This window comes from Rhineura floridana, chromosome 3, assembly GCF_030035675.1.
Source record: "Rhineura floridana isolate rRhiFlo1 chromosome 3, rRhiFlo1.hap2, whole genome shotgun sequence".
Lineage (NCBI taxonomy): Eukaryota > Metazoa > Chordata > Lepidosauria > Squamata > Rhineuridae > Rhineura > Rhineura floridana.
Window position 1 is genome coordinate 172,879,831 of NC_084482.1, and position 26,798 is coordinate 172,906,628.

The following is a 26,798-nucleotide window of genomic DNA, read 5'->3' on the forward strand; positions in this document are numbered from 1 at the left end:
ATCAAATTTGTTTATTTTTTTCCCTCCTCGAAATAAAAATCCCTCTTCCGTTAATATCTTTAGAATGCACTTCCAGGCCCGCTTTTTGCAATAAAAACAAAGATAAGCTTTTTTCGATTTCTTTCCTCCTTAGTTTCGTGAGTGAAAGAGAAAAATTTTAACTCACCCAGTTCTTTATAGCTGATTCATTGACAAATCTCTTTTTGGTGCAACAATTTAAACCAAGTAATAAAAAAATGGAAAGAAGGATGCTTGCCTGTTAGTTCGTTTTTCTTTGAAGAAAAGATAAACGTGTCGCTTAATCAGCAAGAGCTTTGATGGAAGTCCGTCCGGCATTCGCTGGCTGAACTTTCTCTCATAAATTAATGAAATCCAGTCCTCCCAACAAAAACAGGCTTTGTGGTTAATCTCACGTTTCTCCCTGACCGAGAGAAAATCTTAACCAGTAAAAAAAAAAACATTCTGACTGATTAAAGCTGAAAAAGCTTCTTCTGAGATAAGAGCTTGTCTCAGAGGCAGCACAGGCGAAATCACCCTTCCCGGAAGTCAGTAATTTATTTATTATAAACATATTTTTTTAAAAAAATAAATGTATTGGGTTGTATCCAATACTAGTCCTACTCAGAGCAGACCAGTTGAAATTAATAAGCATGACAAACTTAGGTCCCTTAATTGTAATGAGTCTGAGTATGACTTACTTGGCTACAACCCTTTGTTGGAATCCTCTCTCACCATTAGTTTTCCCTCTCCTCCCCCACCGCTGACCAGCTCCCACCATTTGCAGTTAGTCTCAATATAAATGGGAACATGTGGAGACCAAATACGACAGGCCTCCATCACAGTAGTAATAATAATGGTGATAATAATGATAATTCTCTCCTGAATTTTCATCTTCATTGGACTTCAGCAGCCCAGGTAAGAGCGAGGGTAGAAGCTAAGAAAAACAGTAAGCATCTGATTTGAATTATTGTGGCTGATAGCAATCAGGCAAAAGCGGCAGCTGGAGTGCTGTGCGTCATTCATTCAGTTATTTATTTATTTAGATTGGCTTGATTTATGGCACTCCAATTGCCTAGGTGGCGGCTGGCGCAATCGCTCACTTCTGCTTTCTGATTTACATCTTGCGTTAGTATGAAACTGGGAAGGGCTGAGGCTGAAAGGAGGCAATATTCTTTTCTGTGTGGTTAAAATGAAAAAGCTGAGGATCAAAGGTTGAAGCCTATGTGCTTGTACTCCTGCAGTCTGGAGAGGCTGTTGAAAACTAGAGTGAACCCCCACAGGAGGTTTGCATACCTTACCTTTGAGGTCTAATGGCTAGTTTGAAAGACACGAGGGTTGAGATTTTAATGTGCAACCTCAATTATGTAAACTCCCATTTACAGCCAGAATAATTACACATAGACACACACATCCACCTACCTTACATTTTAGTATCTGCAGAAAGCAGAGGCCTTGACATCATCTTTCTGGTTTTGTTCTGTGCGAGCATCGCTCATCTCATTACGTGCCTCACAGCATGATCTCTCCAATCTGTAACTTTGTGTACCTTTTTAAATGTTCTTAGAAACCTGTGCTGACCTTCAGGTATGGCAACCTATGGCAAGGCTGCCGACATGTACAGGAGTCAACTGGGATTTGACTGTTGGCATGCTGCCATTACCAATAGTATAGAAGTAAGAGACACAAATGCTTGAAAAGGCAACATTTGCAGTGGTATGCCAAAAGTCAAAACTGGGTTGACTTCTGCACAAGCAAGAAGAATCACAAAACAGTACTTCCTTGGTTTTTCATATCGTAAGTCATGGATTGGATGGGTTCCATTGACTGAAATAGTTGTGTGAAGGATCTCTAAGATGCTCTGGTTCGTTGTAGACTGATCTTCGCCTCCCTTGATGTTTATTGCTTTGGGCTCCATCTTAGGACTACCTGATCCTTGTTCAGAGATCCATCCTACCTTCCCATTTTAAAATGCCATAATCTGAACAGGGTGGTTCATGACACATGCTGTTGGAGGTCGCTGATTCATAGGGTCGTCATAAGTTGTAATCGACTTGAAGGCACATTACAACAATGCATGCATGGAATGTGAAGCCATTGCTACCCCTGCCCAGTTCTCTCTCTCTCTCTGTAAATATAGGTATGTACATATTCCATACTGCTCATCCAACTATTGTGGCCAGGACCAAAACTGTGTATGAAAACTCAATGACTGCCCAAGAGGGCCAGTGAGACAGAAGTTGCAGTAGGTGTATACTGTCACTTTGGAACATTTAAGGAGACAGTCAGGATCAAAGGGCAAGGACATGGTAACCCTTCTCCATCTTTGGAGTTAGTCACTGCTCAACTTCTGTATAAAAATGGTCTTATTCACATTCAAAGTTTGAATGGCAAAAACACAAAACAACTAAGGTTTGTTCCAGCGCAAAACTGGCCAGCTGGCACCTTCCAGGGTATGTTTAATCATCACAACCATTCTTGAAAGTTTGTTCCTTCCCAAAGTATTTTGGTTCTACTAAGGATTTGGATTTAGTTCAAGCTTTTATTCAATCCTCGATTTAGTTTTCAGATATTCTTTTGCAGTCATGGCAAATTCAATTCATGAACTCTCTCTGAAACAAAAAAAAATTAATATCAAGAATATAAAACCATGTGGAATACAGTAGTATTATAAGCAGGACAAAGCTAGGAGGACAAATGTCTTGCACAATATTGCTTTTGGGGGCCTAAACAGATATAATGAGGGATTTCCTAACTTTTTAAAAATTGTTTTTTAAAACAAAACAATTGTTTGGGCTTTTGAGGTCATTGACCTAATTGTACTGAATACTCTGTCTGGCACTGTGGAACTTGAGCAGTTCCCAAGTTTACTGAAAAGTTCCAGGCAAAGAAACAGTTCCGGAGACAGCTGCAGCACAAAAGGTGCAAGCCTCATTGTGAGGGTGACCAAACACTCATAAGGCCACATAATTGTGCCTAATGCATGGTGTTGAAGGCAATGTAGAAGGCCTCCATTTCTGCCTCCATTGCATCTTCAAGTAGTTGTCCAGCTGAACTTTTCAGAATGAAAATGTGAGTGCTTACATTGATATATTGTCCGCTGAGGTGTCCGACAGACCATCCTGTCCAATTCTGTGATATCAGTTTCAGTTATTGAAGACTGTGGATGTAAAGACTCTTGTGACCTACTACCTGTGCCCATCCTGGTTGGTTCTTGCCAGCTGTGGAGGGTTGATAGGGTGTGATGAATGCTGTGCTGAGTGATGGAAATGTGCTAGCAAAGCAGCACCCAGCGAGACTGAACCCTTCACTCACCAGTTAATGAGTGGAGGGTTCAGTCCTGCTGCGTGCAGGGTTTGCTTCACTGGTGCATTTCCTGTAGGGAGCACAGTGGTGAAGCAGACTCCAACAGGACTGAAGCCTGTTCTCGCACCCATTAGCTGACATCATCCAGTGATGTCAACTGACGGACAGTTGGGCGTGTTTGGGTGGGGGAATGTCCTCCTAATATGTACCTCAGATGTTATCATAGCATGTCTTGATAATATATAAGGTAATCAAGACAGAATCCAACAACATGTGTAGTGAACTAACTTCCATCAGCCCCAGCCAATATGGCCAATGGTTAGGAATAATGGGTGCTGTAGTTCAGCAATAGCTGGAAGGTACCAAATGTTTGTGGCTTTAAGAACATAAGAACATAAGAAGAGCCTGCTGGATCAGGCCAGTGGCCCATCTAGTCCAGCATCCTGTTCTCACAGTGGCCAACCAGGTGCCTGGGGGAAGCCCGCAAGCAGGACCCGAGTGCAAGAACACTCTCCCCTCCTGAGGCTTCCGGCAACTGGTTTTCAGAAGCATGCTGCCTCTGACTAGGGTGGCACAGCACAGCCATCACGGCTAGTAGCCATTGATAGCCCTGTCCTCCATGAATTTGTCTAATCTTCTTTTAAAGCCATCCAAGCTGGTGGCCATTACTGCATCTTGTGGGAGCAAATTCCATAGTTTAACTATGCGCTGAGTAAAGAAGTACTTCCTTTTGTCTGTCCTAAATCTTCCAACATTCAGCTTCTTTGAATGTCCGCGAGTTCTAGTATTATGAGAGATGGAGAAGAACTTTTCTCTATCCACTTTCTCAATGCCTTGCATAATTTTATACACTTCTATCATGTCTCCTCTGACCCACCTTTTCTCTAAACTAAAAAGCCCCAAATGCTGCAACCTTTCCTCGTAAGGGAGTCGCTCCATCCCCTTGATCATTCTGGTTGCCCTCTTCTGAACCTTTTCCAACTCTATAATATCCTTTTTGAGATGAGGCGACCAGAACTGTTCACAGTATTCCAAATGCGGCCACACCATAGATTTATACAACGGCATTATAATATTGGCTATTTTATTTTCAGTACCTTTCCTAATTATTCCTAGCATGGAATTTGCCTTTTTCACAGCTGCCACACACTGGGTTGACATTTTCATCATGCTGTCCACTACAACCCCGAGGTCTCTCTCCTGGTCGGTCACCACCAGTTCAGACCCCATGAGCGTATATGTGAAATGAAGATTTTTTGCTCCAATATGCATAATTTTACACTTGTTTATATTGAATTGCATTTGCCATTTTTCCGCCCATTCACTCAGTTTGGAGAGGTCTTTTTGGAGCTCTTCGCAATCCCTTTTTGTTTTAACAACCCTGAACAATTTAATGTCGTCAGCAAACTTGGCCACTTCACTGCTCACTCCTAATTCTAGGTCATTAATGAACAAGTTGAAAAGTACAGGTCCTAATACCGATCCTTGAGGGACTCCACTTTCTACAGCCCTCCATTGGGAGAACTGTCCGTTGATTCCTACTCTCTGCTTTCTGCTTCTTAACCAATTCCTTATCCACAAGAGGCCCTCTCCTCTTATTCCATGACTGCTAAGCTTCCTCAGAAGTCTTTGGTGAGGTACCTTTTCAAACGCTTTTTGAAAGTCTAAGTACACTATGTCCACTGGATCACCTCTATCTATATGCTTGTTGACACTCTCAAAGAATTCTAATAGGTTACTGAGCCAGGACTTTCCCTTGTAGAAGCCATGCTGGCTCTGCTTCAGTAAGGCTTATTCTTCTATGTGTTTAGTTAATCTAGCTTTAATAATACTTTCTACCAGTTTTCCAGGGACAGAAGTTAAGCTAACTGTAATTTCTGGGATCCCCTCTGGATCCCTTTTTGAATATTGGCGTTAATTTGCCACTTTCCAGTCCTCAGGCACAGAGGAGGACCCGAGGGACAAGTTACATATTTTAGTTAGCAGATCAGCAATTTCACATTTGAGTTCTTTGAGAACTCTCGGGTAGATGCCATCCGTGCCCGGTGATTTGTCAGTTTTATATTGTCCATTAAGCCTAGAACTTCCTCTCTCGTTACCACTATTTGTCTCAGTTCCTCAGAATCCCTTCCTGCAAATGTTAGTTCAGGTTCAGGGATCTGCCCTATATCTTCCACTGTGAAGACAGATGCAAAGAATTCATTTAGCTTCTCTGCAATCTTTGTTCTTTTTTATTTTCTTCATTCAGGCTGGGTGCTGTTCTTTCCAGATTGACTCCATGGTGCTGACACAAAGACTCGGGTTTTTCTAAGCCAGAGATGGGGACCCTGTTGCCCTCCAGATGTTGTTTGACTCCAGTTCCCATTAGCCCCAGGCAGTATGGCCAATGGACAGGGAAAGTGGGAGTTGTAGTCCAACAGCTTCTGGAGGCAGTGGTGGCTGGTGCCTATTAGACCTGGTGGACTGCTCAGAGGGCACAGGGGCGTGGTCAATGAGAGGTCAGAGAAGCATGGCCAAGTTATTCTGGTTTTCTCCCCATCCTTCGTTGCAAAGACACTGTAGACACATAAGCATTGCTTTTTACAAATAGTTAGCACCTAACTGGTTTAGAAGGAGTCTGTGCTGTGAAAAATAGTTGTGTGGCTTCCACCTCTTCTGGTTCTCTTCCTATCCTCTTCCTTTGGAAAAAAACTAGTGGACACTTAAAACACTGCAGTTTTATTAATATGTAGCACCTAAGTGTCTTGTTGAGAAGGGGTCCTAGTTGTCACAATCTCTAGTGTGAATTCACACCACAATAACTACATTACTCAGAGGTAAGCCCCCACTGAAATCCATGGGGATTGCTCCCTGGTAAGTGTGCACAGGATTGCAGTCTGAATTGGTTAGTCTGAAAGGCGCTATACAAGACTGTGATCAAGGGACCCCATACATTTAATTTATTTATTAAATTTATATCCTGCCCTTCCTCCCAGGAGGAGCCCAGGGTGGCATTTCCAGATCTATGGAAAAATATTACCATCCCCAGCAGCTTATCAATTTCTACATTTTTCCAGAATGTGTAATGAAATGCCGGGACTAGGACCTGGGAGAGCAGGGTTACACTCAGCTATGAAACTCACTGTGTGACTTAGGGCCCCTCACTGTCTCTCACTCTCAGCCTAACCTACATCGCAGGGTTGTTTTGAGGATAACATGGAGAAAAGGAGACCTTGGAAGAAAGGTGGATATAAATGAAATACTGATAAATAAGGAATAATCACATTTAAAAAATCTATTTCCAGCCGACTTGTCCCTGATTTTGAACTGGAGTGCAAGGGCAGGTTTAGAATCATGGGGGGGGGGGAGAAACCAACCTCAAAAACAAACCCCGGTGCAATTTCTAAAATAAGGGCCCCTTTCTGCTAGAAAGGTGCACATGAAATGAGGTACCACAAAGTAAGTCTTGTACTATCTTCTAGACTAACAAATTTCTTCTGGTATAAGCTTTCGTGGGCTACAAAAGACACTCCGGGAATGTGCAGTTTAACATTTTAAATTCATTTAACTCATTGTTTTTGCTCCCTTGCTGCCCCAACTCTCAAGTCTTATTTTTTTATATATATAGGACTGCACTGCGAATTTTATTGATGCAGAGATCAGAAAAGAACACTACAGTTTTTAGTTGGTCAAGTCACCAGTTTACAGTGTAATCCTAACCATGTCAAAAGTCCAAAGGTACTTCCACTCAGGGAAATGGGACTAGGATTGCAGTCTTAGCATGGGGTACAAAAACTGGAATGGAAAAATTATTCACCATCTCCTCCTAACTTTCCAACAGCTCTCACAGGCTAACAAACTTACAGGGGAGGAAGGCAGTCACACACACACACCCAAGAAAAACACATGGGCAAACAAACTTGCAGAAGAGGAAGGTAATGGGACATGGGAGAGCAGAGATTTATGACCACAATACCCTTCACCTTCCAACTTTCTAAAAGCCCCTGTGAGCAAACAAACATGCAGAAAGAAGTCAGGATATATATTTACTGCAACCTCCTCCTAACTTTTGTGAACAAACAAGCTTACTGAGAAGTCTTTAATTCAGCAAGTCACCACCTTACAGTGAAATCCTAATCACATCTACTTAGAACTAAGTCCTGCTGAATTCAGTGGGGCTTACTTTCATGTAAGTGGGGTTCAGATTGCAACTTTAGCAAGGGAGCAAAAGTTAGATTGGAGCAATGATCCACCACCTCCTACCAACTTTCTGACAGCAGTCTCCGGGTTTAGAGCAGCCTTTCCCAATCAGTGTGCCTCCAGATGTTGCTGGACCACAACTCCCATCAGCCTCAGCTAGCATTGCCAATGGTCAGGAAAGATGGGGGTTGTGGTCCAACAACAGCTGGAGGCACACTGGTTGGGAAAGGCTGGTTTAGAGAATAGAAAGGTGGATGGGACATTAAGAGAATGGAGACTTACTGCCACCTTCTGCTCCCAACTTTCTAAACGCCTTTGGGAGTAAACACACTTGCAGAAGAGGAGGACAACTGCCAAGCACATGGAGGGTGAGCACGCAGGGAAATTGGAAAATAACTCGCTTTCACCAGCTGCCCCCCTCCCAACAGTCCATCAAGTGCAGAGACACTGATCACAGTCCACCATTTCTTCCAGTCCACCGAATCCTCCTGTAGTATCCCCAAGCCCATTCACAAAAATAAAAATAGTTTAAGAAGTAAAAAACCAGATAAATCTTTAGTATAGAAAGAGACTCATACTGTCCACTATTGCTCTCTCTGTGTTAACAAACACTAATTAAAAAAACTCTCATTCTCCACCCAGTCCTGCAAGCCAAACAAGTTGCGGCACCAAAGCACACACAGACATTTATCCTCTCAGTTGTTTCTCCATCCGTTCCCAAAAATAAATGCAAATAACATACAAAAAAGTCTAATGTTAGTTATAGAAAGACGACTAAGACTCACACTACGTCCAGCGTTTTACCATCTCAGCTCTGAGCATGTTCAGAACCTATGTATGATTCTGACATAGGCTAAGTCGACTAATGGGGCTATTCTTGAAGCAGCCTAGACTCCTTCCTGGCTCCTCCCTAATTTGCCATAGTGCCTATGTTAGATAAGCATCATAACAACAACTGGAGCAGGAACCTGACAAACTGGACAACCAAGGGAGGGACCACTTTGCCATAGCTACACTTTTGGATTAGGATTGGCTGAGTGGTGCACAGAGCTGGCAGGCCAGAGAACAAGAAGCTGATTGGCCAGAGACAGAAATGATTGACAGGAATGTTTGCAGAGCTTCTCTGAGTTCAAACGGAAGTATAAAATGTGTATGAAACAAGAAAGAGTGTATGGTTTTGAGATTTTGGGAATCTTTTTAAAAAAATGCTTGACACTCTCATTGGAAGAGCTGTGCCCCAGTGGACCAGGCTCCAATGTCTGGAAGGCCATGGGTTCCCCACCTCAATCCAAGCCATTCCCCCAAATAAATGGAGGTATATCTCAATAATAGGGAGATTTAAGCACCTCCAGAAGAATGCAGAACAAGTTGGAAATTTGCTAATTAGTGAGTGAGGCAGGTGACTCTGTCCATCTTTTTTAAACCCTAATTATTTCTGTAATTTTCTTCAAAGGAACCCAGCTAGGCCTTAGGCTCTGAGTAATGTAGAAGGCTATTACTGATATTATAGTATCTGGCAGAGCAGTGACTCTGCTTCCCTGGTGTTGGAAGTATGTCACAATTAACCTTAACAACTGGGTTTAGCCATTTTGCAATATAGCTGATATGGTATGGGAATGTCATCTCATTAACAGCTGAGAGTTGGGGACCAGCACCTTCACTTCTTTAGTACATAAGAGGAGAGAGGATGTTGCAGCCAGGCACAGGCGACATCCTACTCATAATTAGAGGAAACTCCTGCTGTTTGCTGCGATGCTTGTGGGTTTAAGGCAGACTATTAACATTCCTTAATCATTGCATTATTTTTAGTAGGTTTTAGAGGAAGGGCAGTGCATAAAGAGCTCAGAGATTTAGGTGAACTATTCCATAATGAATGAAGGAGCACAGGAACATTGAATGGAAACTGTATGCGAGAAGAGTCTTTTGTATTCAAGGATGCTTTTATTTTCTGAATATATATATACATATATATATATACATACATATAAAGATAAGACAGTTTTGAAAGCAACAAACAGAACTTCACTCAAGCTTGCTCTGGATCCCTATAAGGATTCCGTTAATCACCTAATATATATATATGAACGTAATTGTGATTAACCAAACAGAGGTTTTTATTATATTAACAAAACGTTTCAGCTTCCGCCTTCATCAGCTGCCAACATACAAATGCTGTTACCAAGGTGGCAGTTATAGAGCTTTGAGGATGGAATGCTCAGAGGGGCTTCATTTGCAGAAGCTAAGTAGTGGTGGTACTGTCCTCCAGGTTCAGGCCATGTGGTGCCAATGTGTCCAGAGAGCAGGTCAGTTGTGGTCTTTCCTACGTATTGGATATGACATCCTGGTCTTTTGCACTCAATGATGTAAACTATATTGCAGGACCTGCAGGTGATGTTCTGTTTGATATAATATGTCCTGCCTGTCCTAGTGCTTGTAAAAGTGGCTGTCTCTCTGAGGTACGCACAGGTGATACAGCGTTTGGAGTGACAAGGATGAGACCCTGGATTGGTGATAGGTGGCTTAAGCACAGCTCTCACCAACAGTCTGCGCAAATTAGGAGGTTGGCGAAATGCTATAACAGGAGGCCTGCTGATGGCTCTGGTAAGATGTTCAGAGTTTGCCAAACTTTGCATCATCGAGTGCAAAAGACATGGCCTGAACCTGGAGGACAGTACCACCACTACTTAGCTTCCGCAAATGAAGTCCCTCTGAGCATTCTGTTTGGTTAATCACAATTACGTTCATATACATACATATACACACACACACGCACACATATATATATATTGTAGCAATAGTAAAGGGCTGGATCAAATTTCAGGTAGTTGTCATAATCCACTATTCATAGTGCCCCAGAAGAGGGTTCAGGGGGGCAAGCCACCCCCACCACTCAACAAGGGGCTTCCTCCTCACATTGCTGTATTCCTGTGGTTATTTGAAAAAAGGGCACTTTATATATACAATTTATAAATGAATCATAAACAGAACATTAAAATAAGGCTAAAATTATAGCTATGGTTAGTTATGTTTAGGATGGAGCATAACAGTGAAATATGCTGTTTCTCCTTCAGGAATCTAGCACGTGGCACAAAGCTTACCATCCCCCAGAAATGCACTTTACATTCTCTGTGCCCCCGTCCCTAATATGTTCTGTTGGTACCGCCACTGGTCACCATGTTCATTTTCATGAGTCAGTTAGACAAAGTTAAACTACTATAAACTGCTGTCTGTAATTCCTTGTGATTTATCCTTTGCCTTGTGTTTGCCTGTTTCTTGCACAATGGTAATATAACTGGTGTTACAGTTTTTGTACTTGCATGTTAAGAGGCAAGTGGTGAAAAATTGTATGCCAGATCAGAATACAAGTTATTGTTACACTAGAAAAGCCAGGCATGGAACTTAACACATGCATTTGGTAGCCACCAGCAAAATGTGTATCTGACCTCCACAACGTGACATTTAAGACCATAAGTGGAGCCCTGTTAGATCAGACCAAAGATTCATCTAGTACAGTATTCCTCATTTCCTCCAGTGGCTTAAAAACAACAACCCAAACCCAGATGCTTCTGGGAAACCCATAATTCAAGCAGACTATGAAAGCTATAACCCTTTCCTGCACTTGTTTCATAGCAACTAGTATTCAGAGGCAAATTGCCTCTGAATTTGGAGGCTGCACATAGCCATCACAACTGGTAGCCATTGATAAGGTGATTTTCCACCAGTTTTCCTCTTAAAGTTACCTAAGGTAGTAGCCATCACCACAATTATGTGTGTGTCCAAATCTCTTGCCATTCAGCTTCAGTTCATGCACACGTCACAATAAGTCATAGTATTACTTAGGTGTAACAAATTAAGTTCATTAAGTTGGACCACTCCATCTTTCAAACAAGCATTACATCAGGGATGATGATTAAACATCCCCAGGTGAATTAGAAATGAGTAGGTTCAAGTTTCCTAATCTGAAATAGACCAGAACTAGAACAAACCACTACACTGCACTGGCTTTCTCTGAGCGGCTACACATGTACTGTAGCTTAGTACATCTAATCTCCTCCCCCATTGTTTCCATGCAAAAAAATGATGCTTCCAGAAACATTCTGCTCTAGAGCTAGCACCTACACCTTCTGAGATTCTGCTTGTTCCCTTTACCTCACTTGGTATGATCTCAATACTTTATACAACTAGTTTAAATGCAGACAGGTGGTAATCTTGATTGTCCTGATTGCTGTGGGTTATTGTTGCCTTCTTAACTCCACAGTGGTGTATTGTCTCCTAGTCTAATCTACCCATGAGCTGCTGTCAATTTTCACTCTTGGGTAAATTGTAGGAATCAACCATAATGCACTGTAAAAGCTTGAAAATGGAAATGAACTGCCTTCAAGTCCATCCCGACTTATGGCTACCCTCTGAATAGGGTTTTCATGGTAAGCTGTATTCAGAGGGGGTTTACCATTGCCTCCCTCTGAGGCTAGTCCTCCCCAGCTGGCTAGGGCCTGCTCAGCTTGCCATAGCTGCACAAGCCAGCCCCTTCCTTGTCCACAACTGCCAGCTGGGGGGCAACTGGGCTCCTTGGGACTATGCAGCTTGCCCACGGCTGCACAGGTGGCAGGGCATGTAACCCCTGAGCCACTCACTGTGGGGTGATCTTTAGCTGGCCCTTGACACCCAAGAGACATGAGCGGGGATTTGAACTCACAGACTCTGACTCCCAGCCAGGCTCTCCTCCCCACTGTGCTATACCAGCTGTTCTGTAGAAGCTTATGAGCCGGGAAATGTTTCCTCCATGGTGAAGGATCTTTTGACTTTAAACTTCTTTCATGGTGGGTGGGGTGGGTGTGTCACATTAGCAGCCGTATGTGGTGGGTGATATTAAAACAGGCATAGATTTAAAGAATTTTCTCTTCCAGATATTTTGTTTCACTATTGAATTATATATGTTGATGATATTCTTGTTGTGAATTTTATACTGAAAAAGGAAAACTTCTGTTTCTTTCATTAAAAACAGTAGCTTTGCATGAGTTTGAAATAGATCTGTACATGAATGCATTTGCTTATTTTGATGCCCCAGCAGGATCTTCATGAACTGTTGTTTGCAACAGATATTATCTCCCAAAGTGTCCTTTGTTTTATTTTGTTTTTGTGTACCTAAGCTCTTGCCAGCTGTATGCATTTATTTCTTTGCAGTTCTGTATTGTGTGTGTGAGGGGGGGGGGAGAGAACACATGCACACACACATGCATGTACCTAAAGATAGTTTGAGCTCACAAAGTCCCAAATAGACATATTTCATTCCATAAAATTTCCTGATAAATATTAAAGATATGGGAATGATCCAGACAACACATCAGGAAGTTCAACTCTGTTCATTTGGGTCTGAATAGAAACAATGGTTTCCCTTTTCACTATATATGCAGATTAACTCAGCATTGCCATGTTGATAGCTTTATCACCTATCGCTTCTGTTGTAGAAGGCACATGTTACCAAATTCTTCCAAGCTACACAGGAAGTGGATTGGACTGTGAAAGACCAACCCAAATGGTGTTTGCATTTTGACCAATTTGTAGGGTGGTACAATATCTCAGAGAGGAGTTCAGGTCTCCTTCTCCCCTGGTGCATTCACTATAGCTGCCCAATTTCCCTGATTTTTAAAGTTTGATAGAAATAGCTGTGGGCTATAGGTACATTCTTAAACCACAAGGTTTTTTTGCCTATTAGTGAATATAGAAATTATATTTCATGTAAGGAAAAACATCACGTATAAAATGGGCCGCCTTTTGGAGAAGGTTACACACTCTGCCTGAATCAGGAGGGCCTGTTACTGTGTGTCTTTCTGATCCAGGGCAAATCTGTGGGCCAGATTTGTATCAGTATAGGGATGGAAGAGAAATTTTCTGTTCATATTTTAATGTGAATCTACCTAATTTGCACTTCCTGAAATGATATGCAAACTGAAATTAACCTATAAAATTTGCACTTCTCTGAATTTTGTGATGCATTTCTCCAACCAAAAACATGTACAAAAATGCATATATTAGTGAAAATAACATACAAAACTTCATTGTATTAGGAAACATTGGTTATAAAAATGTGCATCTTAGGCAGTTGTTATGTTATTGCATACAAATATATGTGGAGAAATGCACACTAAAATGCTGATGAATTCTCATGTGATTTTTTTTAAAAAAAACTCAGACTGATGTAAAATGCAGGAAACTGAATTTAACATTAGAAAAATGAGAAACTGGGAGAAATCAGAATTTATATGTTCATTTCTAATCACCTATGAGCCACCATCATGCCAGGCAGCCATTCTAGGGTCCTTGAGAACAGTTGCTGGTGTTTGAGCTAGGAAACAGAGCTGGACCTGAACAATAATAGAGTAGAACAGGGGATCCCAAACTGTGGTCTGCGAGCTTAATTCAGGTGTGTCTGTAAAAATACAGTTAAAAGTCATACAGCATCTAGCACAGTCCATTACAGTAGCTACAACAGCAGAAAAATTATTAAGTGGCCCACCAAGAAGCTCAACCATTTTCATGTGATCCATGGGAGGGAAGGTTTGGGAACTGCTGGGCTAGAAGGTGAGACTCCATGGCCAGATAAGTCTAGGCTTCTGTCAGGCTGTCTCAGTCCAGAGGTTTCAGATGCCAGCCAGTCATTGGCCAGTGATGCATACACCTAGTTCCCTTCTGTGCTTCCAGAGGATGTAGAACCCTGAGTTCACATAGTCCATGGTAACCCATTAGTCTAAGGTCCAATCTGAAACCATAAGCACTGAACTTTCTGCACACAAAGCATGTGATCTCCTCAGCTGTGTCTCCAGATAGCACCTGAGTTCATTTCAACCTCTGCTTTTGTATCAGTTTACTTTCTGGGCTTAAAACAGGAGTTGGAAATGAGTTGGAGGACATTCAGTCATCCCTAGCTACATATGTGATAGACTGTTTTAATGATTAACTGTGCATATTTTGACAATTTGTAACTTGCTTATCTCATCACGGCTCTTGACCTGTGGTTTTGTAAGGACTGTTCTTCAATTTTTTTTCATACAGGTATTTTAGTTTTGTAATGGCTTATGACCAAATAAAACTTCCTTACTAGCATGATTATTAATTAGTGGCTCTCTCATCCCAGGATATGAAAACATGTTAACAGGGTAGAGCTCTTGTTCGCTTCCGTTGGTGCCATTTGCAGTTTTATATAAGAGAACAAACAGTGGTCTGTGAATGCTCCAAAAACAAATGACTATGGTTAAAGCCTCCTGTATGTCCTTAATGTGTCAACAAAGCTTGCTGTCTGTTGATAACAAGCTAGAGACCACACACACTGAGATAACTGAATCTTGATTATTGGGACTGTTGTCTTAATCATATGAACAAATGAAGCTGTCTTATCCTGGGTCAGACCATTTTTCCATCTAGCCCAGAGGCAGGGAAACTTTTTTTCAGCTCAAGGGCCACATTTATTTATTTTTATTTCAAAAAAGTATTTCTGTATCACCATATCATAAAATATCATCATCAAAACCAAACACCACTAAAAACAATACATATAATAATTAAAATGACTGGCTAATCAAAAAATTAAAGAGTTATCAAAGGCCTGTTGATATAAAAAGGTCTTCAAGACATGCCTGAAGGTCAAAAGCAAGGGTGCCTATTGAATCTCTGCTGGAAGAGTGCTCCACAGCATGGGACTGGCAACACTAAATGCCTGACTTGTAGTTGAGGCCTGTCTGGTCTCGGTAACATGGGGGGGACAACAGTGCCATTCCAGATGATCTCAGTGACTGAGCTGCTTAAGGGCTCAGGTGATCCTTAAAGTATCCTGGACCCAAGTGGTTCAGGGCTTTGTTCACAAGAACTTTGAGCCTGGCCCCTTCAGGGCAACCTTCTGAGGGCCATAGGCCAGTGGTGGGCAGGACCAGTGGCAAAAGTGCACAGGGCAACAAATGTAAATTTTATATTTGTACAGTAGGCAGTTTCCTCAAACAGTCCCATAGCCCTCTCTATTCTTCATCCAAATAAGTAAGAGGCATTATTGGAGTTCAAGGACACATTTCAGCCAGGCAAAAATATTTCAGGTGTGAAGCAGGGCGGGTGAAGGGTACGGCCCGGAGAGAGGGGTATGGCCTAGGGAGAGTCCCAAGGGCCAGATAATCAGGTCTGGGGGGGCTGTATTTGGTCCTCAGACTTGAGGTTTCCCACCCCTGATCTAGCCCAATATTGTGAACTGCTTGGCAGTCAGCCGCAAGGGACTGAACTGTCAATGTGCAAAGCATGTGCTATTCCATGGAGGTATGGCTAGGGATGGACTAATTTGTCAGTTTCCAGTTCTCTCAGATTCTCATTTTTTCTCCAATCTTAAATTCAGTTCTTCACATTGCTGCAGCAATTAGCATTTTTAAAAATTCTTAAGCATTTTAGTGCAAATTGCTCCTAATAAACACATTTTTGTATTCAGCTTTGACCAATATACACGTTTGCAAGCAGTTTCCCCTAATAAAATTTGATGCACATTAACAGTGTGATGATGACCATAGGTTCATGGTCTGAAAAGGCACCTATGTTGGGGTTTTGGTAATATGTAAATTTAACTAATTGATCCATTACCTAGTTAAGGAACAGATTATCTATTTATTCATTTATTATTTAGATTTAGACCCTGCCCTTGAAAAAGCATTACGAGGGCAGCTTACAATAAAACAGTGAAAACATAAAATAACTAATACAGTAACTCTATAAAAGCAGCATAAAAATAAAACAGATCAACAAAAGTTAAAAGCCTGATAATATTTTTTTTAAGAAGGTCTTGTTGCCCGAGTGACATCAAATTAGAAGGAAGTGAGCCTTTCCGGAGAGAGCCTTTCCTAAGTCAGGGCACCACCACTGAAAAGGCCATTTCCCCAGTAACGATTCAAAACACCGCAGATTGCAAGGAAACCCAAAGAATGCCCTCTGATGAGGATCTGAAAATTGTTAAATCAGTGAACATATGATCACCTTGATGTTATTCCTTGGAGGAGGTGCAACCTCCCAGTGATCCTAGGCACTGGCTGCTGGTGACCATTAGAACTGCTGGGGTGGAAGGCAGGGAGTCCAGCAGTAGGTGGAGCCAGAGCCAAAGACAGATACAGCCAGTTCCTTCTAGTCCCCCCCCGCTCCTTCTCCCTACTACAAGTGCAGCACTGAGACTATACAAGGAAGCTGACACCCAGGGCCACCCCTTGGACTCGATGTAAGTAACAAGTCAGGTAGGTGAGAGCTGACTGAGGGTTTTTCTTGTTATGTGCCTTCAAGTCGATTGTGACTTATGGCGACCCTATGAATCAGCAACCTCCAATAGCATCTGTCATGAAAGACCCTGTTCAGATCTTGTAAGTTCAGGTCTGTGGCTTCCTTTATGGAATCAATCCATCTCTTGTTTGGCCTTCCTCTTTTTCTACTCCCTTCTGTTTTTCCCAGCATTATTGTCTTTTCTAGTGAATCATGTCTTCTCATTATGTGTCCAAAGTATGATAACCTCAGTTTCATCATTTTAGCTTCTAGTGACAGTTCTGGTGTAATTTGTTCTAACACCCAATTATTTGTCTTTCTCGGGTCCATGGTATCCGCAAAGCTCTCTTCCAACGCCACATTTCAAATGAGTTGATTTTTCTCTTATCCTCTTTTCTAGACCTTTTCTAGTTCTCTCATAGCTGCCCTCCTCAGTCCTAGCCTTCTTCTAATTTCTTGACTATTGTCTCCATTTTGGTTAATGACTGTGCCAAGGTATTGATAATCCTTGACAAGTTCAATGTCATCATCGTCAACTTTAAAGTTGCATATATCTTCTGTTGTCATTACTGTGGTCTTCTTGATGTTCAGATGTTGTCCTGCTTTTGTGCTTTCCTCTTTCACTTTCATCAGCATTTGTTTCAAATCATTACTAGATTCTGCTAGTAGTATGGTATCATATGCATTTCTTAAATTACTGATATTTCTCCCTCCAATTTTCACACCTCCTTCATCTTGATCCAATCCTGCTTTCCATATGATATGTTCTGCATATAGATTAAACAAATAGGGTGATAAAATCAGAGCTTGGAAAAGTTACTTTTTTGAACTACAACTCCCATCAGCCCAATCCAGTGGCCATACTGGCTGGGGCTGATGGGAGTTGTAGTTCAAAAAAGTAACTTTTCCAAGCTCTGGATAAAATACACCCCTGTCTCACACCCTTTCCAATTGGGAACCAATCAATTACTCCATATTCTGTCCTTACAGTAGCCACTTGTCCCAAGTTTAGGTTGTGCCTGAGGACAATCAGATGCTGTGGCACCCCCATTTCTTTTAAGGAATTCCATAGTTTTTCATGATCTACACAATCAAAGGCTTTGCTGTAATCCATAAACCACAGGGTGATTTTCTGCTGAAATTCTTTGGTCCGTTCCATTATCCAACGTATGTTTCCGATATGATCTCTGGTACCTCTTCCCTTTTTAAATCCAGCTTGGACATCTGGCATTTCTCATTCCATATATGGTAACAGCCACTGTTGTAGAATCTTGAGCATTACTTTATTTGTATGGGATATTAAGGCAATAATGCGATAATTACTACATTCCCTGGGATCCCCTTCTTTGGAAGTGGGATGTATATTGAACACTTCCAGTCTGTGGGCCATTGTTTAATTTTCCATATTTGTTGACAAATTGTTGTCAAAATTTGGACTGATTCAGTCTCGGTGACTTGTAGCAACTCTATTGGTATGCCATCTGTTCCTGGTGATTTGTTTCTTCCAAGTATTTTAAGAGCAGCTTTCACCTCACATTCTAAAATTTCTGGTTCTTTATCATACGGTTCCTCCGTGAATGAATCTGTCATCCTGGCATCTCTTTCATAGAGTTCTTCAGTGTATTGCTTCCATCTTTCTTTTATTTCATCTCAGTCAGTCAGTTTGTTCCCCTGTTGATTATTCAACATCCCTACTCTTGGATTAAATTTCTCTGTATTTTTTCTAACCTTTTACCTTTTTTGTTGTCTTCTATTTCTATACAATAACTACTGTAATAGTTCTCTTTGTCCCTATGCACTAGTTGCTGTATTATTTATTTATTTGATTTATATCCCACCCTTCCTCCCAGCAGGAGCCCAGGGCGGCAAACAGAAACACTAAAACCCCTTTAAAACATCATAAAAACAGGCCTTAAAATACATTAAAGCAAAACAATGTTAAAAACATTTTAAAAAGAAAAGCTTTAAAAACATCTTTTTAAAAAGGGTTAAAAACATATTATTAAAAACACACATATTAATAAGCAATTCTAACACAGACGCAGACTGGGATAGGTCTCAACTTAAAAGGCTTGTTGAAAGAGGAAAGTCTTCCAATAGCACCGAAAAGATAGCAGAGATGCATTTAGGGTTCTGACCGTGTTTCTATTGCCTTTTGCTTTTGCTTTCCTTCTCTCTTTAACCATTTGAAGAGTTTCTTCAGTCATCCATTGAGGTCTTTCTCCCTTTTTAACTAGAGGTATTGTCTTTTTGCATTCTTCCCTGATTATGTCTCTGACTTCAATGCATAGTTTTTCTGGTTCTCTGTTAACTAAGTTTAAAGCTTCAAATCTGTTCCTTATTTGATCTTTATATTCTTCTGGGATGTTATTTAAATTGTATTTTGGGGTTATGATTGCATTGTTGGTCTTCTTTAGCTTTACTCTGATTTTCGATATGACCAGTTCATGATCTGTACCACAGTCTGCTCCTGGTCTTGTTTTCACAGAAAGTATGGAACTTCTCCATCTTCTGCTACCGATTATATAATCAATTTGATTCCTATATTGACCATTTGGTGATGTCCACATGTACAGTCATCTTTTCTGTTGCTCAAAACATGTGTTCGCAAGAAATAAATCATTGGGTTCACAGAATTCAGTCAGTCTCTCTCCTGCTTCATTTCTGTCTCCTAAGCCCCATTTCCCCACAATTCCTAGTTATTCTCTGTTCACTGCTTTTGCATTCCAAGTCCCTCATGATTATCAGCACACCTTGTTTTGGTGTGTGATCAACTTCTTATTGTAGTTCTACATAAAGGTTCTCCAGTTCCTCTTCTTTGCTGTTGGTGCATAGACTTGGATGATGGTTATGTTTATAGGTTTCCCGTTCAATCTCATTGATATAACTCACTCAGACCTTGCATTATAGCTCCTAACTGCTTTTGCTACATCACTTCTCACTATGAAAGCAACCCCATTTCTTCTTAATTTCCTGCATAAAATATTTTGTATTTGCCTGATTGAAAGTGTCCCATTCCCGTCCATTTTAATTCACTCATGCCAAGTATTGTAATGTTGATACGTTCCATTTCTTGCTTGACAATTTCTAGCTTTCCCTGGTTCATGCTTCTCACATTCCATGTTCCTACTGTGTACATCTTACAACTCCAGTCTCTCCTTTTGCATTTATGAGCATCAGCTTCTGTGCTTCCTTCCGGCTTTGACCCAGGTGCATCATTAGTCACAGCGCTACTCGTGTTTGTCCTTTGTTCTTCCCCACTATCTTGTTGAGTGCCTTCTGACCTGGGGATCTCATCTTCCAGCACTATCTCATGTTGCATTTTGGATACTCTGTTCATAGGGCTTTCGTGGTAAGAGGTATTCAGAGGTGGTTTAACATTGCCTTCCTCTGAGTTTGGATGCATCTTAGTCTGGTGTCTCAGCTTTGATCATTCTGCCTTGGGTGCCCTTGCTAGGTCTAACTTCCTGGTCTAGTCTCCTGATGGCATTGCTCTCAGCTTCTTCCACACTCTCAAACCCCCTCACCACGTTAAGGTGTGCATCTTAGCGGAGGTGTCTGAGGGTAGACAGAGGTTTGTGGGGCAGCACCCCAATTGCCCTAATGGACCATCCTCCACTGACCCACGGTCTCTTGACCGATGGCCAAAGCCAGTGTGTGCTTCCCTTCTGCTCTCCAGTGCCAGGTTGGCTGTTAACACTGTCATGGGTAGGGCAGCTGGGCCTTAATCCCAGGGGTGAGGAGTCTTTTTCAGTTTGAGGACCACATTCCTTCATGGGTCACTTTGCATGCCAGTGCTAGGTGGAGCCAGAGGCAATAGGAGGTGGAGTGATGGAGGTGACTCATATTTTGTACAGTATGTACATACAGTATACAGTATGTACCATATGCTACATTTCAGCCATGAAGGAGCCAGAGTTTTATACATCCTGCTCCCCCCCCCATTTCTCCATCCTCCATCCAGGCAAACAAGATGTTCTATTGCAGTTCAAGGACACATTCCAGCCGGGCAAAGGCACTTAAGGGTGTTCAGAGTAGACCCAGGGGTATTACCCAGAAGAGGCAGCATGTCCTAGGGAGGAGGCATGGCCTGAGAAGAATCCCAAGAGCCAGAGAGAGCAGTCATTTGCCTCCATGCCTGATTTTCTCCACCTCTGCTTTTGTACAGTTGAACCAATAGGAAAGGGGTTAGGCTGATGGTTCTCTCCCATGACAGATGATTTATGAAAATGAATTACTTTAAACAACGGGAAACTTTCCATTCAGGTTTCCATAGGACAGTTTAGGCTCCACTTCAAGGACAGCCTAGAAAATCTGGGGCAGATCTGCACCACTTGTGCACTTAATGGTGGAGCTGAACTGTCATCTCTGTACAGCTGATGGCAGTGTCAGAACTGAAGCAAAGCACCATTTGTGAGCAAAGCCTGCAAATGCCGCAAGGAGGAAAAGGGAGGAAGGGCAGTTGTCGATTTGCTAATGAAGACTAATGTGATAGCTGATAAGGAAGATTCCACTCCAAATTGCTACTCCTGTAATATAGCCAGCAAACATTTTAGTTGTGGCACTGGGACACACACACACACACACACACACACACACACACACACACACACACAGCATGTATGTACACAGTGTTTTTCAAAGAATGATGACAGGTCTCTGCTCTGAGAGGCTTACAGTCCAGAAACAGATATAAGGGAGAGAACACAGAGAGGATGAAAGAAATGGAGGCAGCAGTTAACAGGAATAACCTGAAAGAGCAGCATCTGGGTAGTGATCTTGGAGGCTGCAGTAGAAGGGAAAAGGGTTGGCACCCGCCCCACGCCATGCACAGTGGCCCTGACTCCAGAGCTGGATTGGTAACTGTTGGCTGTGACCTTGGCCTGCTTAGAAACAAGAGACATGTCTCCTTTGCTGGCAGCCTGGGCGTGTAGAAGGAAGTGGCACGAGATCGCTTACTTGATGCCAGCATCTGCAGACTCCTTTGGACATGTCGTCCCATTGAACAAAGTGAGATTTACTTACAACCCAATCCTGTGCACACTTACTTAGAAGCGTCCAGGTCTTTCAAGAAATCAGAGCTGGTACTTACTGAGCAGTATAGTACTATTAAGTTTATTTGTGTAATGCTTTGCACAGAGGACCCCCAAAGCAGTGAACAGTTTATTAAAAATAAGACAGAACAAAAGAATTGGCAAAAGAAATGCAAGAAGACAATAAGGGATGCTAAAAAAGAATTTGAGGAGCACATTGCTAAGAACATAAAAACCAACAAAAAATTCTATAAATACATTCAAAGCAGGAGACCATCTAGGGAGGCGATTGGACCCTTGGATGATAAGGGAGTCAAAGGTGTCCTAAAGAACGATAAGGAGATTGCAGAGAAGCTAAATGAATTCTTTGCATCTGTCTTCACAGTGGAAGATATAGGGCAGATCCCTGAACCAGAATTAACATTTGCAGGAAGGGATTCTGAGGAACTGAGACAAATAGTGGTAACGAGAGGAAGTTCTAGGCTTAATGGACAATATAAAAACTGACAAATCACCGGGCCTGGATGGCATCCACCAGAGAGTTCTCAAAGAACTCAAATGTGAAATTGCTGATCTGCTAACTAAAATATGTAACTTGTCCCTCGGGTCCTCCTCCGTGCCTGAGGACTGGAAAGTGGCAAATGTAACGCCAATATTCAAAAAGAGATCCAGAGGGGATCCCGGAAATTACAGGCCAGTTAGCTTAACTTCTGTCCCTGGAAAACTGGTAGAAAGTATTATTAAAGCTAGATTAACTAAGCACATAGAAGAACAAGCCTTGCTGAAGCAGAGCCAGCATGGCTTCTGCAAGGGAAAGTCCTGTCTCAGTAACCTATTAGAATTCTTTGAGAGTGTCAACAAGCATATAGATAGAGGTGATCCAGTGGACATAGTGTACTTAGACTTTCAAAAAGCTTTTGAAAAGGTACCTCACCAAAGACTTCTGAGGAAGCTTAGCAATCATGGAATAAGAGAAGAGGTCCTCTTGTGGATTAGGAATTGGTTAAGAAGCAGAAAGCAGAGAGTAGGAATAAATGGACAGTTCTCCCAATGGAGGGCTGTAGAAAGTGGAGTCCCTCAAGGATCGGTATTGGGACCTGTACTTTTCAACTTGTTCATTAATGACCTAGAATTAGGAGTGAGCAGTGAAGTGGCCATGTTTGCTGATGACACTAAATTGTTCAGGGTTGTTAAAACAAAAAGGGATTGCGAAGAGCTCCAAAAAGACCTCTCCAAACTGAGTGAATGGGCGGAAAAATGGCAAATGCAATTCAATATAAACAAGTGTAAAATTATGCATATTGGAGCAAAAAATCTTCATTTCACATATACGCTCATGGGGTCTGAACTGGCGGTGACCGACCAGGAGAGAGACCTCGGGGTTGTAGTGGACAGCACGATGAAAATGTCGACCCAGTGTGCGGCAGCTGTGAAAAAGGCAAATTCCATGCTAGGGATAATTAGGAAAGGTATTGAAAATAAAACAGCCGATATCATAATGCCGTTGTATAAATCTATGGTGCGGCTGCATTTGGAATACTGTGTACAGTTCTGGTCGCCTCATCTCAAAAAGGATATTATAGAGTTGGAAAAGGTTCAGAAGAGGGCAACCAGAATGATCAAGGGGATGGAGCGACTCCCTTACGAGGAAAGGTTGCAGCATTTGGGGCTTTTTAGTTTAGAGAAAAGGCAGGTCAGAGGAGACGTGATAGAAGTGTATAAAATTATGCATGGCATTGAGAAAGTGGATAGAGAGAAGTTCTTCTCCCTCTCTCATAATACTAGAACTCGTGGACATTCAAAGAAGCTGAATGTTGGAAGATTCAGGACAGACAAAAGGAAGTACTTCTTTACTCAGTGCATAGTTAAACTATGGAATTTGCTCCCACAAGATGCAGTAATGGCCACCAGCTTGGATGGCTTTAAAAGAAGATTAGACAAATTCATGGAGGACAGGGCTATCAATGGCTACTAGCCATGATGGCTGTGCTGTGCCACCCTAGTCAGAGGCAGCATGCTTCTGAAAACCAGTTGCCGGAAGCCTCAGGAGGGGAGAGTGTTCTTGCACTCGGGTCCTGCTTGCGGGCTTCCCCCAGGCACCTGGTTGGCCACTGTGAGAACAGGATGCTGGACTAGATGGGCCACTGGCCTGATCCAGCAGGCTCTTCTTATGTTCTTATGTTCTTAATTATTTCAGCCATATGTACTAAGGTATAGTTAATAAAACACATTAAAACAAAGCATCATCTTGTAGCCAATGAAATTATTCCGCAAGGACTTCTGCCTGCACAATGGAGTTTTCTCTCCCTCTCTTCTCCCCATGTGACCCTACCCCATCTGTTATGGAGGTTTCCCACACCCTTCAGAGCAAATTTGGGGGGCACATGGGGAGAGGAGAGGGAGAGAAAGTCCCATTGTACAGGCAGAAGTGCTGGCTCTCTTTCAGGGGTGGTGAACCATTTTTGGCCTAATGGAACCTTTAGGACCTAATACGACTCCATTGGACAGGTGTCTTTTTACTCCAGATTAACAACATACACACTTATATTCAAACAGCACAATAAAGGGTGTTTTTACTCTCTTGCATGAAAAAGCTGGAAATGTGCTCAGTTCTCTTATGCTGTTCCAACAGGGCCATTTACCAGCCTATGGTTTGTAAGGCAGCAATAGAACCTGCATTAAACCAATGCAGATTTCAGAGCAGAGGTATTATGTGCTGATAGGATCTCACTCATGTCAGCAATCATGCCCCAGCATTCTGCATTAACTGACTGGCTGCAAGGATTTTTTTAGTTTTGTTTTTCTGTTATGAATCCTGACTGGTTGTGGGATGCTAGTTGTCTGCCTTCCTCATAGGAATCTTGTTGTGTTTGGTATGGTATTGCATTTAGGAAAGCATCACTGAAGGTAGATATGTTCTTATGTTCTTAATTATTTCAGCCATATGTACTAAGGTATAGTTAATAAGAGGGTTTTGGGACTAGCGGGTAGTGCCAAAGGCACCATTTGATACTTAGACACTGGTTAGATAAATAATAATGTAATTGGCTGTTCTTTTCAAGTATGACTGCCTTTTTCATTAGTAGTTAGTATATAATTACTGGTATGCAAGTAGCAAATTGCTGTCACCACTAAAATGTGATGCTGAGAGAGCTATTACAAGTGGGCTTCTTTTGAGGAAGAATTCAGATGTTGGGATGTTGGGATTTCTGATGGACATTTTAAGAGAGCCTGGTGGGGAAACAGCTGCAACCCTCATGTAACCCTGGGTAGATGGAAGTCAAAGGAAGAAGCAAGAGAACCTTGTGCCAAGAAGGTGGTTTTGGCTCTCTACCATGTATGGATTGGATTTCATATAAGACAGGAGTTGTAATACCAAACCTGCACAGTCATACAAGTTGTTCAAACATGTGAGAAACATTTATTGCTTCTGAACTTAATTCTACAGCAGACACTGCTGAACTCACTGGGGAGCTGGAAACGGATGAGATGCTCTGTTCAGCAGCAAAACACAGTGGTGACAAATGACTGTGGATGCGAAACGGCATGGGGCAAGGGCAAAGCTCTCTGTTGAGTTTAGACTTAAACAGATGCAATTTGATAGTGCATAGGTGTGATATGTACAGGTGCTTGACTGTATCCTTAATGCACGCTCCCTTGACACAAGGAGAACACAAACTACACCTGCTGAAGGACCATAAATCTTTTTCCTGAATCAACTGTGTTCAGTGAGAGAAACGACAGCAATTTGTGGATGGCAGCAGGGAATGACTACACCCTGCCTGTTTGTATTGAAATGCAGTTAGTCAATAGAGATATCAAGGCTCCAAGGGAGCAAAGGAAGCAGCCTTATACCAGATCAGGCTGCTAGTCCATCTGGCCCAGTATTGTCGACTCTGACTGGCAGTGGTTCTCCAGGATCTACGTTTATAGCATTTAGCAACTTGGCGTGGTAGCAAATCAGCAACCAGTGCAGATTTCAGAACAGAGGTATTATGTGCTGACAGGGCCTCACTCATGTCAGCCATTGTGCTGCAGCATTCTGCACTAACTGCAGCCCCTGGGTCAGGGTGTGCTGCATGGGGATTTCTGTGACCTTGGCTGACTGGCTGCCAGGATTCTTTTAGTTTTGACTTTGGTTAGGAACTCTGACTGGTTATGGAATGCTGAGTTTTCTGCCTCATTCATAGGAATCTTGTTGTGCTTGGTATGGTATCATATTTAGAAAATCATCACTGTCTTTTGTTTTTGTTTTTCTATCTGTATTTCATTTACCTCTGACCTCACTCCCTTACATCCATCGAAGCAACAGCAGTGGTTGCATGTGCTCAGCTCAACCCCCTAAAACCCATTGATGATGCACCTTGTTGGTTGCATGGCAGTTTGTTTCTTGCCCAATAGTGGTAAAAGAGAATTCACATATTTGAAAGTGTGGCTGCAGTTGTTGTTTCCAAGCTGCTGCCTGTGAAGGTAGACCAAACCATGTGTGTTTTCCCTCAGTCAATTATTACTCACTGGAATGGGGTTGGCTGTCAAAGTGAGTTTAATAATAGCCCACAGGGTAGACAGAAAGGGTAGAGAATCTTCTTACTCATTTCTCAGACCTCTTTCTGAAGTGAAGGGTCAAATCTGTAAAGAAGTTTGGAGCAGCCACATTAAAAGATAAGGGCAGGGCATTCCAGGCAGGGGGTTGCCAACCCTGCTTGGATATGGATGTCTTTGCAGAGGATCCCTAGTCATGCTTTACCAACAGCACAATCCATACTATATGTACTCAGAAGTAAGTCCTGTTGAGTTCTATGGGGCTTAGTCCCTTAGTACGTGTGTTTAGAATTGCAGCCTTCAGGGGCATCCATCTTTACTCCCAAATGCTCCCATCTAACATCTCCACAACACTAGGCTCCTTTCTTCCTACAGTGGCCTTCTGGTGACTGGCCTGGCCTTGCCTGGCGGCAGTTAAACTGTTCTTGCTGAAAGCAAGCAGGCTAGATTAAATGTTCCCTACCC

The 26,798-nt window shown here is 42.1% G+C and overlaps 1 long non-coding RNA gene across 1 annotated transcript; it reads right to left on the bottom strand.

The window, feature by feature from the left end:
- Nucleotides 1-2,525: 2,525 nt before the first annotated feature.
- LOC133382364 (uncharacterized) lies at nucleotides 2,526-8,333 on the bottom strand. Its single transcript, XR_009761928.1, has 2 exons — nucleotides 8,268-8,333; nucleotides 2,526-2,609 (listed from the first exon to the last, which is right to left on the bottom strand). It is a non-coding gene; the product is annotated as an uncharacterized LOC133382364 (long non-coding RNA).
- Nucleotides 8,334-26,798: the final 18,465 nt, after the last annotated feature.